Here is a 19,847-nt window from a genome sequence, read left to right as displayed (position 1 = left end):
GCACCAGGCCGTGTTCACTCACGGGAGCACCATGCATGCATGCATGCTCTGCCGCTCGCGCACCACACTCAAGTGCATGCATGCAGTGGTCTTTTGGCTAATCAGCTACGATCTTTTCCTTTCCCTGGCCGGCCATCCTAAGCTCGCGGCTCATTCCGGGTGACGGGCGGGCGAGAGACGACGGCGTGCGGCCGGCGAGAATCACCGGCTATGGGAAGTGGAATTGTGCACCCATTCTCCGACGGTGACGGGTGGAGGCGACGGCGATCGATAAGATGAGACCTGCCCGTATCACGCCATTCGTAGCAGCCAGCCAGCTAGCCGGAGCAGCAACATTGACTAACACGTACGTCCCGTCCATTCTGGGACCAGAAGACAGCTAAGCCGCCACACATGATGCGTGTCCCTCTTACCCTGATCAATCAACCCTCGGATCAAAATCTCTACAGAGAAGCTCTGCCTTTCCGTACGCAAGCACTGCACGTATACACTGTACCCAATGTATTTGAGACTTGATTGATTAAAATAAAGGACTGATCCGTGTGGGTCGAAACTGCCTAGCGTCCTGATTGGCGTACGCCCTTGTCCTCCGAGCAATTTTCATCTGTAGTAGCAAAAGTCGACAATGATTGCAATAAAAAATATCTTGGTTGTAGCAAAAACCGACCTCACACGCTTCAGCAAAACAACCTCGCTGGTCATAACGTGACCGTTTGGTTGTAGCATTTTGTGTCATCGATTGTAGCAAAAGTCTACAACAGGTTGCAGCAAAAACATCATTGCCTTTAGCTGTAGCTGGTTGTGCATGTCGTTTCTTTGGTTGAATTTTTTCAAAAACAACATTGCAGCAATCTTGCAAACGGTTGCAACATTTTTAGGTATTGTTTGCAGCTCCTCCGCTCTTTTTTTTGGTTCCAGGAAAAAAAGTTTGCCGGTAGTAGGAAAAATCAATTACGGTTGCAGCAAATCACCGTCGCAAGGTCGCAGCTATATCTTGATGGATGTAGCAAAAAAGTTCACGGGTAATAGCAAAAATCAATTACTATTGCAGCAAAATCGCCAACATCGCGAGGTTGCAGCTTCTGCTTGATGGATGTAGCAAAAAAGTTCACGGGTAATAGCAAAAATCAATTACTATTGCAGCAAAATCGCCAACATCGCGAGGTTGCAGCTTCTGCTTGATGGATGTAGCAAAAAAGTTCACGGGTAATAGCAAAAATCAATTACTATTGCAGCAAAATCGCCAACATCGCGAGGTTGCAGCTTCTGCTTGATGGATGTAGGAAAACACTTGGCACGTAGTAGCAAAAAACAAATACGGTTGCAACAAAAATCATCGTCATGGGCCCAAAGAATGGCCACATGGGCCTGCGAGCAGCGCTACGTGCCGAGGCGTCCAGCGAAACGATTTGGTCGGCGCACCATTTATAAACGTTTTCTTTAAAATAATAAGGAAAAAGTCTAAAACAAACCTTGACGAAATCCAATTCAAACCTTGAACTTCCAATGACATAAATCAGCACACCAAACTTTATTATCCCGGTCTATTTTAAACCTTGAAAGAATTTAATCGGTATTTACAAATTGGACCGGTCCATTTGCGCAGTCTCTCATGCCGGTAAAGTAGAGAGTACGTATACACTGTACCTAGCTAGTTGCATACAGTGTGAAATAATAATACAGAATAGAGTACGTATTACTCCCTCTGTTCCTAAATACTCTCTCCATCCCAAAATTATTGTCTTAGATTTGTCTAGATATGAATGTATCTAGTCACATTTTAGTATTTAGATACACTCATTTTTAAACAAAGCTAAGACAAGAATTTTGGGACGGAGGAAGTATAAGTCTTTTTAGAATTTGTACTAAGTGACTATATACGGATGTATATAGACATATTTTAAAATATAGATTAACTCTTTTTACTTTGTATGTAGTCATTTAGCAAAAAAAATAAAAGACTTATATTTAGGAAGGAATAGTATGTAATATGTGGACCACCGACTTTCTGTTCTATGCTACACGTTACGCTTACTCGGCCTAGCCACAGCTGGCAATAGCATGCATGTGGCTGATCTGGGACGTTGCATGTGTCCCCGTCAGATCTGGCCGTACGTGCTCTATTAGCCAGCTTGGCCTGGGCCAACCGTGATAAGCCAGTCAGGTTATTGAACAGAGGAGGTCGACCGATCTGACCTGGCAAATGTGAGAGATGCCAGGTACGTAGGTGGCAATCTCGTTCCACGTCATTCTAGAACCAGCTGGCACATGCCCGCGCTAATAATTTTCGATCCCGCGGTTGCCTAATTTGCTACGTAATCACGCACACGTGCCGCCTGATCCATGGCTGCAGACCTTGGTCACCACTCGCCACCACAAATTTTCTATCCCTGGATGACCGGCTCACGCTTAAGCTTAAACAACAAATCACAAGCAATAATTTAACCAAGATTACGTCTCCATGCAGGCGTGCACCGTAATTTGGTGCCACTAACTACGTGGACCGGAGGAGCTCCGTGTCCAGCTACCGGTACTACTACGTGGCACTAGATGAATGATGCATCACTGCGTCACTTTTTTTCTTAGCTTAAAACAACAAAGCGACAAGCAGCAGCTGCACGTCGTCGACATAGTTTTAAATTCAGGTTACGTTTGAACCCGTTCAAGAATATGCCATTTAGCCACGTGGATGGATCGGAGGCGCCCGGTGCTCAACCACTGCATGATCTTCACGGAAAATATCATGCATCGTGACAGGCGAAATGCTGACCAGTAGTAGTTTTTTGTAGACGAGAACTCCATCAACTTTCTTGTGATTTGCAGCTAGCTAGCGCCATCGTCATCACACACGCCGTTGATTGATTATTAATAAATTTGGTCGTCGATAGGTCACGAGCTAGCGAGTGGTAGCACGCAAAGTTTCCCATTGATACTAGAAAAGTTCTAATTTGCGGCGCGGACGTACATGTGGAAAACATCCAGTTTTCCAGTACTCTCTATTTATGGACGTGCTACGCATCTGGATCTTTTTTTTAAATTCATCGGGTTATCAGTTGTCCAATCGGCGTAACCTTGTGGCCGAGCGTTGCCTCATTTTTGCAACAAAGATCATATTACTCCCTCCGTCCCAAAATAAATGTCTTAAGCTTAATACAACTTTATACTAGAGCTAGTGTAAAGTTAAGACAGTTATTTTGGAACGGGGGAAGTATAAGTTTGTTTTTATATAACACAAGTTCTGCTGTAAAAACATTACAACAAGCGTTCTGTTTTAGTATTTTTTTATAACATAGATCTTGTTGTATTTTTTTTTCTTTATAATAAAGGCCTTGTTGCATTTTCTTTGTCTTCTTTCTTTTTCGAAACATAGGTGTTATTGCAGAAGGAACCTTGCAACATGGGTGATGCTGCAATTTTTATTAGAACAAAGATCTAGTTAGGCTTTTCCCTTCTTTTTACTACTATAATATATACATATAGTGATTCTTTTCAAAAGTAAAACTTTATACAGGCTGACCAAATTTATAAAAATATCAATGTATACACAATATTAAAATAGACACAATAGAATATATATATTTCTGATGATTTTTTTCAGGAAAAACTTTCGACATATTCATCAACTTTTAAGACAATATAAGAAACACCAGAAACAATTAATGAAAATTACATCTAGGTCTATAGGCCACGTAGCGACAACTACAAACATTACGAGCAGAAGGCGTGTTGCCCTAGTCCTCAGAGAGTGTGTGTAGGTGTGCCTCAGAAGGATCAGTGGGATTTGATCGGTGTTAGTCTCCGTTGGATCTTCGTGGATCCAGTCTACGTTCGCGTTTTCACATGTTCAAAATTTTCAGCCTCACTTCTTTTCATCGGCGACGGTTATTGTTTTGGTGCGCAGGTTATGTGGAGGCTTAGCACGATGACTTTCTAACTGTCTACTACAATAATTTTTACCTGGCTCTGATGAGGATGTGACGACTCATTCCATCTTCAGGAAGCCCCCTCCCTCACCGCCTTGCCTTCGCGAGCAGAACACAACCCTAATCGACCTAAAAGAGTTACCTAAAAATTTAGTAGGGGCTTTCAATTGGCATGTTCTAGGTCCCTCATGCCTCCATGGTCGTCCTAAGGCCACCAGAGACTAGACAAATGCACGGCTACACTGATGGGAGGTGAAGAAACCCTAATGTCCTGAGCAGTCACAGGAGGAGGCCGAAGGGTCACGCTCACATCTTACATCTTTTGTTCGCGGCTCCAATGATTGTGATTGTTATTATATTTTTTGTGAGCTTGGTCAAAATTTGAAGAGCTTAACTTCACACGAACTTAATACACGTAGAAAAGGAAACAGGGGAGGCGGAAGTAGTTGCTAGCCGCAACACTCTTTCTTTTTGGCACTGAAAGGAGGTAGCATGTGATCTTAAGAAGGCAAGTTGCCTATAATAGCAATCATTTGTTCAGAAATGAAAACACATGTTTATAAAACCACATCGCACACATGCCCCACTCCCTTCGCTCTTGCCTCGCGAGCACACCACTTGTTTTCATTCTCTTCTAAAGCGCTCCCTCACCCTCCTCCCCCTTCCATGTCCCATCCTCTGCCCTACATGTCTCCGCAGAGGCTTGGCCCTAGATGTCCCAAAAGAAGCTTGGGTGTCACCAACATGGTGACTCCACGATGCAGCTCAAGATCACGCCAACGAGTTGTGATAAAGCACCGAGACTACACGGGAATCGGTTTGATGTCGCTCGATTCGGTACAAAGGAGGTCGATGCTCCAATAAAGAAGGTAAGTGATTTGGAGATTCTCCGTGTTGCATAATTACTCTGATGGCTTGTTGCAAACACAAAAATAACATGTTGCGATGACTCAGGGGGAGCGGTGTCTGCTTCGAATATCTTGTCCATGATGCGGACGCTCGCTTCCATACCCCTCACCGTGACTTTTTTTCTTGGTCATTTGTTGCGACCAATGACGAGCGTCGACACACACATAACTTTGTTGTGAGGGTGCTTTTGAAATGTTGCGACACTATTTCTCCATGTCCTTCAACGAAAAATGCTGACTTTCGTAGGAAACAAATAAATCGTTCCGGCTAGAGGAAAAGAACTTGAACACAATAACGAACCCCTCAAATAACGAACCCCACCGGTGGACATGGATAGGGGAAAGGGAAACACCCGAAATCGGAACTCACCACCCTGTCACGACAGGAACGCGAGTGAACGCGGGTGACGCGGACGAGGTTGATGCTCCAATAAAGAAGGTAAGTGATTTAGGGATTTTCCGTGCTGCATAATTACTCTAATGGTTTGTTGCAGACACACATGCAACATGTTGCGATGACTCGAAGGGTGTGTGCTTCGAATACACTGCCCATGCCGCAGATGCTGGTTTCCGAACTCCTCACGTGCGACCATTTTGCTTGATAATTTGCTTGGACCAACGACGAGTGTCGGCATACACAATGTTTTGCTGCGAGGGTGTTTTCAAAATGTTGCGGCGTTTTCCCCTTTATCTCTCCCTAATAATAAAGCAACCATTGCTTCTGTCGCCCGTCATGGAAGTTTTACAGAAACCCCCCTGTCGTTTCCTGAAATCAATCATTGGTCCGGATTTAAGTCAGAAAATGAATCTTTTTTTACATTTTACACAAAACCCCCATATTTAATCCAAATTAACCAATGCTACTTCTCTGGCGGCGGGAGGCGCGGCAAGGCGGTTGCGTCAGCGGACTAGCTCCTCTGCCCCGCCGGCGTCGACTGGCTCCGCTCCCACGCACGCCTCGACCACCTGCTCGCCCGCCACGACGTCCCCGTCGCCGCCGCCTTCCGCCACGCGCGCCTCCGCAGGGACCCCGACGCCCACTTCCTCCTCGCCGTCAATCTCCAGGTCCCGACCCGATCGATCGCATCGCATCTAGGCGCAGGACGCCGGAGATTAAAAAAAAGTCATTTTTTACTCTCTATCTCACTAGTGGGGACAGGGCCTATAGCCCCGGCCCGCAAGGGGCTTTAGTCCCGGTTCACCAACCGGGACTAAAGGGGCGGGACTAAAGGCCTAACCTTTAGTCCCGACCCTGTTCCAAGCCGGGACCAAAGGTGCTCCACGTGGACGCCTCGGAGCGCCCTCAGGGTTAGGCCCTTTAGTCTCGGGTCTTAACACGGACCGGGACTAAAGAGTTTCTGCAGATTTTGTTTATTTTTGGGTTTTAGGGTTTTAAGGTTTAGGTGTTCGGGAGATTAACGTGATGCCTCGTTTGGTGTTCGGGAATTAGTTTTCATATAATTGTAAATAGAAATAATTATGCATATATATATAAGATTAACTTATCTTACAAGCGAGCACATATATACAATTATATGGAGATCCGAATTATCGGGACTAGAGCCCGTCTATTCGATTACATGGACTAACATCAGTAATGGCCCCTAGCTACACTAAAGCGTCCTTTGTCATCTATAGCTTCCGTCCTCAGAAAGGTCGCGAGCTCCTCTGCAACAGCAATCGCGCGTTGCTCTGGTAGGGACTTCTCCCTCATGGCCGTGTACTATATAAGAAGAGGAGATGAATATGAATATGAATATCAATCATGATAACAAAGAATGACGGGTAAAAATAGAGGTGTGAATGTTCATTGCTTACGTCGTATCTGTGATCCTTGTGCTCAGAGGTAAACATGCGAATGGTCTCGCAAACATAGAATCCGCATAGATGCGTCCCCCGTGGCTGCTGGTAGCACTTTACGAGAATAGAATATATATAATCAAAATAATAATCTAGCATCATAAATGTATTGAAAATAGAAGTATATCATACTACTACTTACCTGAGCCGCTCTAAAGGTCAGCTTCTCGGGCTCGATACCGGGAGTCATGCACTTGAACCGCTTCCAAACCCTGCCCGACAAGGAAAATGATTTGCTAAGTTTTTCATTAATTGATATATCAGAAAATCATCGAAAGAGACTGATAGAGCGCAAGAATGATTGAAATTACCCTTGGAGCATGTCCTGCAGGCTTTGGAACTGTTCCAAGGGTCTCGATAATGGGTCGAAGGCATCAACTCTTCCCTTATCAATTTGAATGTCCAACAGAATCCAATGGAAGCTGCACATGTATATATATATATATATGTGACAGTAACTTATCAATTACACTTATAAGTGAATGGACACAACAGAGTAAAGACCCTCACCTGAAGTTGTATGGAAACAGTATGTGTGAAAGTGTGTTATATCGACTAGAGGGGGGTGAATAGGAGATTTTTAGAATTTCATCACTGAGGAAATTCCTTTTGAGGAAATTCCTCACTGATGACTAACTTACAGCGGAAACAGTAAAGGATCAAAAGTGCAAAGTTTCACAACAACAGTTTTTCAGAGTGAAGAATGTGAAAACAGATTGCACAGTGAGCACGCACGAAGAATACAGATGAGGAATAACTAACGTGAAGAATTTGGGGTTGAGGAAATTCAGAGAAAGTCTTCAGCAAATTCTTCAAACAGTCATAGTGAAAGTCATCAACACATAATACGGGGAAAGTAAAGAGTTGAGGAATTAGAACCCATTTCTCAGTGAAGACAGTCGTTGATGACCCAGTTCCAACTGCTGTGACAGTCGTACATCTGGTTTGGAGCGGGTTGGTATTGAAACCAAAGGACACCCAGTCCCGGGACACACAGTCCCTACCGTATTATCCTTGAGCTAAGGACACACAATCCTCGCCCAACACTCGTGGTAAGTCTTCAGGGCACACTTCCAAACCCTCGCAAACTTGGTCACCCGACGATCCACAATTGACTGCTGGAAAGCTCTAGACCATGATGCCTAACCGTCTGGAGGATACACAGTCCTCAAAGGTAAAAGGCTTCAGTCCCACACAGGAACAACTTCTTCAGTGATGCTCAATCACTAGGTTTGGTTTGTGGTTTCGGTGGGTGGTGTATTTCCTCACTGATGAATTACTCTCGAAGGCTCTGAGGAATTTGGGTTGCTCTTATGACAAGTGTCAGTTTCCAACGGAGCAGCCAACCAGCTAGTGGTTGTGGGGGTGGCTATTTATAGCCTGGGAGCATCCCGACATGATTTGACACTAATTCCCTTAAATAATATGACCGTTGGAGTGGATAAGACCAGTGACTTGGCGTGGCTATCAAAACCGTCGGAACCCTCAACTGTGAGAGTCCTCATGTCACTCATATTCCTCACTTGAGGCTTTTGGTAGGATTAGGCTTGGGTTGAGCATCATGAGGAAATTCATTCCATAGTGTAACTTTGACCCCCTTTAACAGTACGGTGTTCCTATTACTCGAATGCGAAGAAAGTAAAACAGAAAGTGTAAATCTTCATGCTTCAGTTCTTCAGAGTGATTTTCTTCAGGAACCACCGAACTTCTCAATGTCAGTATCTTCATGAGGAATATCAATTTCATCGCAGATTTCTCGCGATTCATTTCTTCAGCTTCAGACCAATTTCTTCAACTGAAAACATATATTTGTAGGGGTCGATATTCTTCAAATACTCAAAATCCTTAATGACTTATAGATCATGTGTACACTCACAAACACATTAGATACTTAACCTATAAGTCTTCAAACCACCAAAATCACTAAGGGGCACTAGATGCACTTACAATCTCCCCCTTTTTGGTGGTTGATGACAATTAGGTTAAGTCTTCAACAGGGATAAAAAATATGAAGTGTAAATACTCATTTTGAGGAATTTGAAATCAAGATTCAGAGAGACTCCCCCTGAAGATGTGCATATCTTGATGATTTTGCTTTTTACAGCAAATGCACATTGATGATTTATATCATGGAGATCTCCCCCTGAGTCTTGTAAATCATGCATACATATAACATATCATATGAAGAAAATGAAAATGCATGATGAGAGATGGTATCTGACGAATTCCAGCATGCGTGCATTAAAACTTGAGGAATAAGCATGCAAAGAAAAACGTTCAAAAGCGTTAGAGTACCATCGGGCTTAAGTTACAACTCATTACAAAAAAAACTTCAGAAGAGCCAAGAGTTTGTAACTTAAATATAGTTCGTAAGCCCCAAAAATATCCTACTTGAAGACTAACTCTCAAGTTTCTCCCCCTTTGTCATCAAGTGACAAAAAAGGGACAAACTGAGGACTAACGGTTGTGAAGACTTCACTCCTTGGCGGTTGAGGAAGAGCCGTGATGCTTCTTGGGGGTAGTCTTCTTCCTTGGACCGGTAGCAGTGTCGAGCTGTTCTTCATCAGATTCAGTAGTGCGGAATGAAGAAAAGGAGCTGGCTTCAAGGTCTGGCACTGGAATAGGCCTGAACTTCTTCTTGGGAGGCCACGACCATTCAAAGTCTCGCTCAAACTCCATTTCTTCAAGCTCAGTCTGAGTCTTCAGATGTGCAAGTGTAGCCCAGGTGCGATCAAAAACCTCATGCAGATAGTGATGGTTGAGCTTCACAGAGTTCTGTGTTTCAGTGAGGGTTTTCACAATGGCACCAAACTGGCGTTTGACCCATTTGTGGTTGCGATCCACCTTCTGGTGAAGACTGAGGAGGAGCTCTCTGGTATTCATCACGCGAGGAGGAACGGGGCTTGCCGGACGAGTCTCAGTATCATCCCATGAGGAATAAGCTTCTGGTTCTCTGAACTGGCCATCAAGGGGCCTACTGCCTTCTTCAATCACAGATTTTCCTTTGCCTTCAATGGACTCGAAAGTCTTCTTGTTGACCCGGATAGGAGGCATATAACCAACATGGTTTTGGCACTCAGCGAGAAAGTTGACGCCTGTCCTTGTCCTGATGAATCTCATGATCCATGCGGCATATATCTTGTGATCAAAAGAACACGTAGCATTGTCGGCCAAAGTCCTCAAGAAGAAATCATGGATGTTGATAGGAATACCATGAATGATGTTGAAGAGGATATTCTTCATGAGGCCTACAACATCTTCTTCATCGTCATGACCTTTGATCGGTGCGAGCACACTGCAGAGGATTCTGTAGACAGACCTGGGTGTGTACTTGAGCTCGTGGATGAGGAAGGTTGTTCTCGGAGATTTTCCTTCAGCCAAAGGCTTCATGAGGACTTCCATCATTCCATTTGGCAGCTCACGCTCACCATAAAGCTTCACAGCCTCATCTGAGGGAATTGGTACGGGCAGTTCTCTGAGGAGTTCAGTAGCAGGAGCCTTGTATTGAGTGTTTTGGGTCATCCAATCAAACACCCATGTGTTAATGTCTTCAGGGTTGCCAGATATGTGAAGAGTGGCATAGAACTGAATAATTAACTCGCTGTTCCAGTCAGATATGTCGGAGCACATTGGGAGTAAACCTGCATCATGAAGGACTGGCTCCGGGCACGGTATTGCTTCAAGCTCAACATGAGGAATATGCGTGTGCTAGAATATCTTGTTTCGTCCACAGAGCACATAGGCATAGTAGTTCATCTGAGTCCTAGTCCAAAACTTCAGATGCCTCATTTGAGGCTTGTCATAGGGGTTCTCTCCGATGAAGTACATGCGTTCTTCAAAGAAATTTTCCTTTTGAAACTTTGGACGCTTGGAGAACGGCTGACGCTGAACTGGCCGAAGATTTTGCTGAGGAATAGGAGGGGAGACAACAATAGCAATCTCTGGGTTGAGCACGACGAATGCATTGTCTTGGGCAGGTGCATTCTCTTCAGCACGTTCCTCAAGGTGAGGAATTTCAGCAGCTGGTACTTCAGGCTGAGGAGATGGTGCTTGCTGGGCGTCAGGGTGAGGAGATGGCTCTGGCTGTGCTTCAGGCTGAGGAATTTCTGCTTCTTGCTCAGTTGGAGGAGTTGGATCAGCCTGTTCCTCATCTTGAGGATTCTGCTCTGAGTGTTGAATTTCATCAGCTTGAGGATTTTCAGTTTGTTCTTCCTCAGCTGGCTTGGTGGCAGAGGTAGTTTCATCAGCTGGTGCAGCTGATGCTTGAACATTGTCTGTTTGAGGATTGAAAGGTTGAGGACTGTCGTCTATCTGAATTTCCTCATCAGTGTGTTCCTCAGAGGCGACATCTTTCATTTCCTCATCTGCCTTTTTCGCTGGATCATCAATGATGATCATTTCATAGGAAGGAGCGATATTCAGTGGCACAGGGTCCAGAGGAGTAGTTTCTTCAAGTGCTTTGAGGCGCTTGGCCTCTGTTTCTTCTTCTGCTGAGGAGGCCTTTCTCTTCTTGGCTTCCTTCTCAGCGGCCCTGGTTTTCTTCACGTCTGATGCAGACGGAGTCATCTTCTTCACCGTTGAAGCTTTTGGTGAAGAGGTTTTCTTGATAGATTCTTCAGCTGGTATTGAGGAACCAGCTGGAACAGAGTCATCAGCTTGCTTTGGCGAAGCAACTGGGTCAGGGGCAGTCTCATTAGCTGCAGCAAATTTATCAGCTGGAGTTTCCATGATGATTTCTTCAATAGCCGGTTCATCAACACGGCGCTCTTGGTGTACTTCCTCAGCTTGAGGATTTTCCTCATCATGAGGAGATTCATCTGCTGGCTCCTCAATCAAGGGCTGAGGAGTTGGTGCTCGGGGTGCGGCTCTCTTGTTGTAGTCATCACAGCACTTGTGGCCAGCTTGATGAAATTGCTCTTAAGGCTTTTTCGATCTGACAGCTTGGCGTACTTGTCAGTCAATTTCTTCAGCTCTGCATGTGTTGTCACCAGTGCATCAGGAGTCAATTTGAGGAGATTCTGCCTGAGGAATTTCTCCTTTTTAATCTTTGCAACTTTGGCCTGCCTGGCCTGCTATTCTTTCCACTTGGCTTCATTTATGAAAGTGGCCACCATGTGGCTGATGCCAGGGGGAAGTTTCAAATCATCAAGCGGAGTGTCTGGGTCCTCATACTAGATGTTGATGTAGTCAAGGAGGACCTTGGGGTCCATGGCCAGAGGAATGGCACTGCGTGATGCTTGAGCTACTCTTTCCTACTTGTTTCTGATGATGGCTTGCAGGGTTTGATCATCATATTCATCACTGTCCTGTGATGCAGACGGGACGGTGATGATTTTGCTGGGGCTTGGCAGAGTTGCATATTCAGCAGTTACCAAAGTCTTCACAAGAGGTGGTGAAGACTTTTTCTCCGAGCTGGTTGCAGCTGGGAGTGAGGAGCTGGAGCCGGCGGTCGTAGGCTTCATGACCTGCTTGTGTACTGGTATCTCTTGATGCTTTGGAGGTGGAGCTGAGGATTTTGGTACTGAGGAGATTGGTACTGAGGGCTTTGACGCTGATGGTTTTGGTGTTGAAGGTTTTGGTGCTGAGGGTTTTGTGACTGAAGCCTGAGCAGGCTTCTCTTGAGGCTTTGGAGCCCTTAGCTTTGACGGCACAGAGTGTGGTTGAGGAATTGCTGAACCAGAGGTCTCAGCGGTAGAGGAAGTAGCAGCAGCTGAGGCAGCAGCTGAGGATTCATTGAATTTCCTCATTGCAGTTTCTGCTTGCTTCTTGAGCTTAGCCAAATGCTTTTCCTTCTCATCTAGATAGTCATTAATGGTCTTGAGGCTTGAGGGATGTGCTACTTGATGATCCTCAAGTGAGGCCCGTCTACCAGGGGGCTTCAGAGCGAATTTCTTCGCATACTTGGCAGTCACAAACCTGTATTCCTTCCATTCCTTTGCCCATCGGCGTTCTATCTTGTGCAGCCGTATTTTTCTCTTGGCCATTGTCTCATTTTCATCAGACGTGCAATAGTCCAAGTAAATATCCTCAGGGATATCCACAGCTGTGTTTTGCTCATGTTTCTTTCCTCCCTTCTGTTTTCTGTCATCCTCCATTTTCTTCAGTTGAGGATTTTGCTGATGAGTTTGAACTCTTGAGGATTCTGATGAGCCTTGAAGAGTTTCTTCAAACGCTGCAAATGAGTTAATGTGATGAGAACCGAGAGATTCATCAGCTGACATGTGTGTACGTGTGAACAGAGTATAGTTGCGAGGAATTTGGAGAGGTCATATGCGTTCTCAGATTTGAGGAAAATGAAAAAGTTTGACAGTTTGAGGAATATAACCAGTGGTTGAGGAATTTGCCTAAGCATACTGTTCTTGGGTTCCAGAGTTGTACAGATCCGAAAATTCGCACAATTGAGGAATCTCGTGAAAATCTTAGATGCTTAGCATAGTTCATCAATGATGTGGTGATAGGCAGTGTTTGAGGAATCAAGTGCTTATCATTTCTTGAGGAAAAACAGATTTCACATAGAAGATGTAAAATTTTAGATCTAACTTGCTGTAAAAATGGGATTTATTTACCCTGGAAGGTGCGCACGAAGAACACAGAAAGTTGTGTGTGGAGAAGCTCTTCGGTCGTGTGTCCAATGCACCCTAACCCGGCGATAGAGGACGTCTACGGCGGCGGCGGACGAAGGTCCGACTCCGGCGTGGTTCCGGCGACGGAGAAGTTGAGGCAGTGAACCTCTTCCTCACTGGCGACGAGACTACCAGCGATGGCGCTAGGGTTCGGTGGTATATGCTGTGGCAGGAGAGCGATGGAGTGAAGAAGAGTATGCCGAGGGGGATAAGGACATATTTATAGCCAAAAGTTACAGTTCGTGCGAAAATTTCGGACCAAACCGCCCCTGCCTTTACGTCTCCGCAGAACACGTGTAGCTCCCGAATAGTGTGGTGGAGATAGTGGAGATCGTGGTTATCCGATCGTGGGAAGTGGGGTTCAGTTACTGTGTATTAAAGATTTTTTTTTTTAAGATTTGAGGATTTTTGTCACAAAATCATCAGCTGACACGGACGCAGTGAGGATTTTGAACAAAGTTTCAAGTAGAACGCATATGAAGAATTGAATAGACTGGATGAGTATAGCATAGAGGGAATGTAGGGTCCGATCACATTCACTTAGCAAAAATATCAACTTGAAGAAATAGCAATAAGTGAATGCTGTTGAGGACTTAAAATCACAGTCTATCTAGTCGAATGAAAGTCATCAAGTTTTTCTGAAGATTTTGTGATAAATCATCACACTGAAGAACAGCTGTTTTGAAGAAAAACACATTTTGAGGAAATTGATCATTTGAAGAAAATCAACTTGAGGAATTTCACATTGGGCGGTGGCGTGACCCACCATATAAGAATGTTGATTACAGACGCCGCGTACAATTGTCGTAGGGCCCTGAGAATCAATTTCTTCGTTAATTTCTTCACATTCAGAGTGACATTCTTCATCAGTTGAATAAAATCGATTCATCATGTGTTGCACATCTAAGTCATCAACTTTGCATAAGTGTTAGGATGTGTGCATGTTTTTACAAAACATTTGAAGATTCTAAGATATTTATCTCACACCGCAACTTGCAAAACCTTTTCTCATCCAAGGGCTTAGTGAAGATATCTGCCAGTTGATCATCAATCTTCACATGGTCGATGAGGATATTGCCCTTGAGGACATGGTCCTGAAGAAAATGATGACGAATCTGGATGTCCTTGGTCTTCGAGTGTTGTACTGGGTTGTATGCAATCTTGATAGCACTCTCATTATCACAGTAGAGAGGCACATTCTTCATGTTGATGACGTAGTCCTTGAGGGTTTGCTTCATCCATAGCAATTGAGCACAACAAGAACCAGCAGCAATGTACTCAGCTTCAGCAGTGGAGAGTGATACGCAGTTCTACTTCTTTGAGGCCCAGCAAACTAGTGATCTTCCGAGGAAATGACATGTGCCAGAGGTTGACTTGCGATCCACACGGTCACCAGCATAGTCTGAATCAGAATACCCTACCAGATGAAGATTGGAGCCCTTGGGATACCATAATCCTAGTGTTGGTGTGTGAGCGAAGTATCGAAGAATATGTTTCACAGCCTTATGGTGTGATTCCTTCGGTTTTGCTTGAAAACGTGCACACATGCAAACACTAAGCATTATATCTGGCCTAGATGCACATAGATACAATAAAGAGCCAATCATAGAACGATATACCTGCTGATCGAAATCTTTACCATTTTCATCAGTGCCGAGGTGGCCGTTGGTAGGCATTGGAGTCTTGGCACCTTTGCATTCGTGCATGTCGAATTTCCTCAGAACATCCTTGAGGTATTTCTCCTGTGATATGAAGATTCCATTGCTTTGTTGATGAATTTGAAGACCTAAGAAGAATTTCAGCTCCCCCATCATGGACATCTGATATTCTTCACTCATCATGTAGGCAAATTCATCACTGTATCGTTTGTCAGTACAGCCAAATATGATATCATCGACATATATTTGACACACAAATAGCTCATTATCATAGGATTTAGTGAAAAGAGTTGGATCGAGTGAACCAGGTTTGAAGCCTTTCTTCATGAGGAATTCCTTCAATGTATCATACCATGCCCGAGGGGCTTGCTTGAGACCATAAAGAGCCTTTTCGAGTCTGAAGACTTTGTCTGGATTCTTTGGATCCTCAAAACCTGGGGTCTGAGCAACATATACTTCTTCCTCAAGCTTACCATTGAGGAATGCACTTTTCACATCCATTTGATATAAGATGATGTTATGATGATTAGCATAAGCAAGTAGTATTCGAATAGCTTCAAGTCTAGCAACAAGTGCAGAAGTTTCATCGAAATCTATTCCTTCAACCTGGGTGTAGCCTTGGGCTACAAGTCCTGCCTTGTTCCTCACCACTTGACCGTCCTCGTATTGCTTGTTTCGGAAAATCCACTTGGTGCAGATGATATTGTGCTTGCGAGGATCTGGTCATTTGACGAGCTCCCATACGTCATTCAGCTTGAATTGAAGAAGTTCGTCTTGCATAGCTTGGATCCACTCCGGTTCCAGAAAAGCCTCAGCAACTTTTGAGGGTTTTGTGATGGATACGAAGGAAAAACGCCCACAAAAGTTAACTAAGTGTGAAGCTTTTGAGCGAGTGAGAGGACCTGGCGTGTTGATGTCGTTGAGGATTTTGTCAAGTTCTACTTCGTTTGCAATCCTTGGATGAGCTGGTTGAGGATTTTGTCTGGGCTGAGGAAGTGGTGCTGGTGCAATTTCCTCAGGAGCATCTTCTTGATTTTTATCAGTGATGGGGATCGTTTCTTCACCAATTTCCTCAGTGGGGACAATGTCTTCAGTAGGCTTGAGCTTTATTGCTTCCTCAAGAGACAGCTTATCTGGATCAGAAGGCAATTGCTCTCTTTGCAAGCCATTAGTTTCATCGAACCGCACATCTACAGTCTCAACAACTTTGTTGTGATAGTTGGTGAAGACTCTGTAAGTGTGCGAGTCCTTTCCATAACCAAGCATAAAACCTTCATGCGCCTTAGGTGCAAATTTTGAGCTATGGTGAGGATCTCTAATCCAGCATTTTGCACCAAAGACTTTGAAATAACTTACATTGGGTTTCTTGTGAGTGAGGAGTTCATATGAGGTTTTCTTGAGGCATTTGTGAAGATATACCCTGTTGATGATATGGCATGCAGTGTTGATTGCTTCAGGCCAAAAGCGACGAGGAGTCTGATATTCTTCAAGCATAGTTCTTGCCATTTCAACCGGAGTCATGTTCTTCCTTTCGACGACACCATTCTGCTGAGGAGTATAAGGAGCAGATAATTCGTGAGCAATACCAAGTTCATCAAGACCAGTGTTTTTGAACTCGGTTCCATTATCACTCCTGATATGTTTGATCTTGATGCCAAAGTTCGTCGAGGCCCTTGAAGAAAATCATTTGAAGATTCCTGCACTTCAGTTTTATACACTATGATATGCACCCAAGTATATCTGGAATAATCATCAACTATGACGAAGCCATATAAAGATGCGGCATTGGTTAGTGTGGCATAGTGAGTAGGTCCAAATAGATCCATATGAAGCAATTCGAATGGACGTGTAGTGGTCATGATAGTCTTCGAGGGATGCTTGGATCTGGTCATTTCCCAGATTCACAAGCATCGCAGAGATGATCCTTGAGGAATTTGACTGATTCTATGCCGATGACATGCTTCTTCTTCGCGAGCATGTGCAAATTCCTCATGCCTGCATGACCTAGTCTTCAGTGCCACAACCATCCTTCTGAGGTTTTTGCTAGTAAGCAAGTGGCTGGTTGAGGACCTGTAGAGAAATCAACAATGTACAAATCCCCTCTTCTTACACCTTCGAAGACTTTGGATCTGTCAGATTCCATAATGACTACACATCTATATCTACCAAAGATAACAATCATATCAAGATCACAAAGCATCGAGACTGACATGAGGTTAAAACCAAGGGATTCAGCAAGCATCACTTTGTCCATATGCCTATCCTTGGAAATAGCCACTTTGCCAAGTCCCAATACCTTGCTTTTACCTTTGTCAGCATATGTGATTTGCTTCAGACGTGATGAAGTTAGTGGCATATTCATCAGTAAGCTTTTATCACCAGTCATGTGATGTGTGCAGCCACTATCAAGAACCCACTCAGTATTCTTGGGTTTGTCATCCTGCAGATGAATTAGTACAGCTTGCCATCTCATATGCTTCAGATTTGAAGAATATGATACTAATTTCATCAGATCAGTAATTTCATCATAATAGAACTGTAAGGACGTGTGAAATATTTCTATTTCATCAATCATTAGCTTGCGTCCTATCAAGCATTTCCTCAGGTGTCCAGCAAATTCTTCAGATGATGATTTTCATCTGAAGACCTGTCCTGCAGAAGTGGTTAGTTCTATTTCTTCACCACCCACATCTGAAGGGGTGGCAAAGCATTCAGCATCCCACGAGCACCATATGAGAAAGGTGCCATTGAGGCCAATGCACTTCTCTTAACAGTAGGGGGATTAAAGTACTCATATGAATATGCAGAGAACTGGTTTGAGGATTTATGAACATAATGATTTGAGGAGTAACGCTCATATTCATATTCCTTGTAGTTTCCCTGCATGTTAGACGCATTAGCACGGGTACGAGCGTAGTTTTGACCAGTTGAGGATTTTGATCCTCTTGAAGACTTTGGTCCTCCTGAGGAATTTGATCTGGGGTTCAGATTCTTCAGTGGTGGTGTCATGAGGACATTCACCTGAAGATTTTCAAGACAACTTTTGGGAACCCAGATTTTCCTCAGAGGAGGGCCATTCCTGCAGTTAGTTCCAACATATCGAGCAAATACTTCACCAGATTGATTTTTGAACAGTTTATAGTTGGAGTCAAATGACTCATCTGAAGAATAGGATAATTCACATGAAAAACCAGTTAGATTAGATGGATCAAAAGGAGGTCCAGTAGCAGCAACCCATGAGGTTTTGGGATACTGCTCAGGTTTCCAATAAGATCCATCAACATTTAATTTCCTCTCAAAGGCAATTCCTTCTTTCCTTGGGTTCCTGTTCAAGATCTGCTTTTTGAGCACATCACAAAGGGTTTGATGTCCTTTGAGGCTTTTGTACATGCCTGTCACGTACAATTCCTTCAACCCTGCATTTTCATCAGTAACATTTGTGTTTTCCTCAAGTGAGGAAATAGACACAACAGGTGCAGTTGAAGAATTTGTAGCAATAGTAGCATTTGATGATTCTGGTGAGGAATTAGCAGTTTCACGTTCAATGCATTTAAGACATGGAGGAATGAATTCAACTTGACCAGCGTTGATCTGTTGAGCTAGTAATGAATCATTTTCCATACGAAGATCATCATGAGACATCCTCAGCTTCTCAAGATCAAGCTTCCTTTGAAGAAATTCATAGGAAAGAGTCTCATGATCAGTGAGGAGTGTATAATAACGATCCTGAAGATTATCAAATCTAGACTGAAGACTTTTCACATCTTCAGTGAGGATTTGGGTAAGATTCATTTCATCATTCAACAGATCATCACTTTTATCTAGCAGTTTCTCAAGCTTTTCCAGAGCAGTTTGTTGTTTAGTGGCAATGATAGCAGGTTTACTGTAACTGGGTTTCTTATAATTATCAGGTTCACAGTCACTTTAATCAGAGCAGGAGGCATTATTTGGTACCTTTGAACCTTTTGCCATGAAGCAAAAGGTTGGAGCGAAGTCATTAGCATAGTCATCAGTGAGGATGGTGCTATCATTTTCTTCAAAGTAGAAGATTGACTTGCTGACGAAAGTGGTTGCCAGTGCAAGACTAGCCTGTTCGGATTCTGAGTCTTCATCAGAACCCTCTTCTTCATCACAATCCTCTGATTCTGCCTCGGAGTCCATTTCCTTGCCAATAAGTGCCCGAGCCTTTCGGAAACTAGTCTTCTTGTGCGATGAGGGCTTTGAAGATGAGGATTTTGAAGATTTCTTCTTCTTCTTCGAGTCATCAGAACTGTCATCCTTGTATTCCTTCTTCTTTGATTCCTTTCCCCAACGGGGACAATCAGCAATGTAATGACCCGATTTCTTGCACTTGTGACAGGTTCGTTTCTTGTAGTCCTCAGATGAAGATTCTGATTTCCTCATGTCTCTTCTTGAAGATTTACCGAACTGACCACGTCGTGTAAATCTCTGGAATTTCCTCACGAGCATTGCAAGCTCCTGTCCAAATTCTTCAGGGTCACAAATACTGTCATCTGTGTCTTCGTCTTCAGATGAGGAAATTGCTCTAGCCTTCAGTGCACGTGGTCTGGAATAGCTTGGTCCATATAGATCTCTCTTTTCTTCTAGCTAGAATTCATGAGTATTTAGCCTTTCTAGTATATCAGCTGGATCAAGCATCTTGTAATCTCGTCTTTCTTGAATCATGAGAACTAAAGTATCAAATGAAGAATCCAAAGATCTCAGCAGTTTCTTCACAACTTCGTGATAAGTGATCTCTCGAGCTCCCAGTGCTTGCAGTTCATTTGATATGTCAGTGAGGCGATCAAAGGTGTCTTGACAGCTTTCATTGTCATGTCTCTTGAAGCGATTGAAGAGATTGTGAAGAATATCAAC

At 43.8% G+C, this 19,847-nt stretch overlaps 1 pseudogene; it reads left to right on the top strand.

The window, feature by feature from the left end:
* Positions 1-4,681: 4,681 nt before the first annotated feature.
* LOC123425380 overlaps positions 4,682-19,847 on the top strand; it is a 28,253-nt pseudogene continuing 13,087 nt past the window's right edge.

Source organism: Hordeum vulgare, chromosome 2H (assembly GCF_904849725.1).
Source record: "Hordeum vulgare subsp. vulgare chromosome 2H, MorexV3_pseudomolecules_assembly, whole genome shotgun sequence".
Lineage (NCBI taxonomy): Eukaryota > Viridiplantae > Streptophyta > Magnoliopsida > Poales > Poaceae > Hordeum > Hordeum vulgare.
This window is presented reverse-complemented; position numbering and strand designations above follow the sequence as displayed.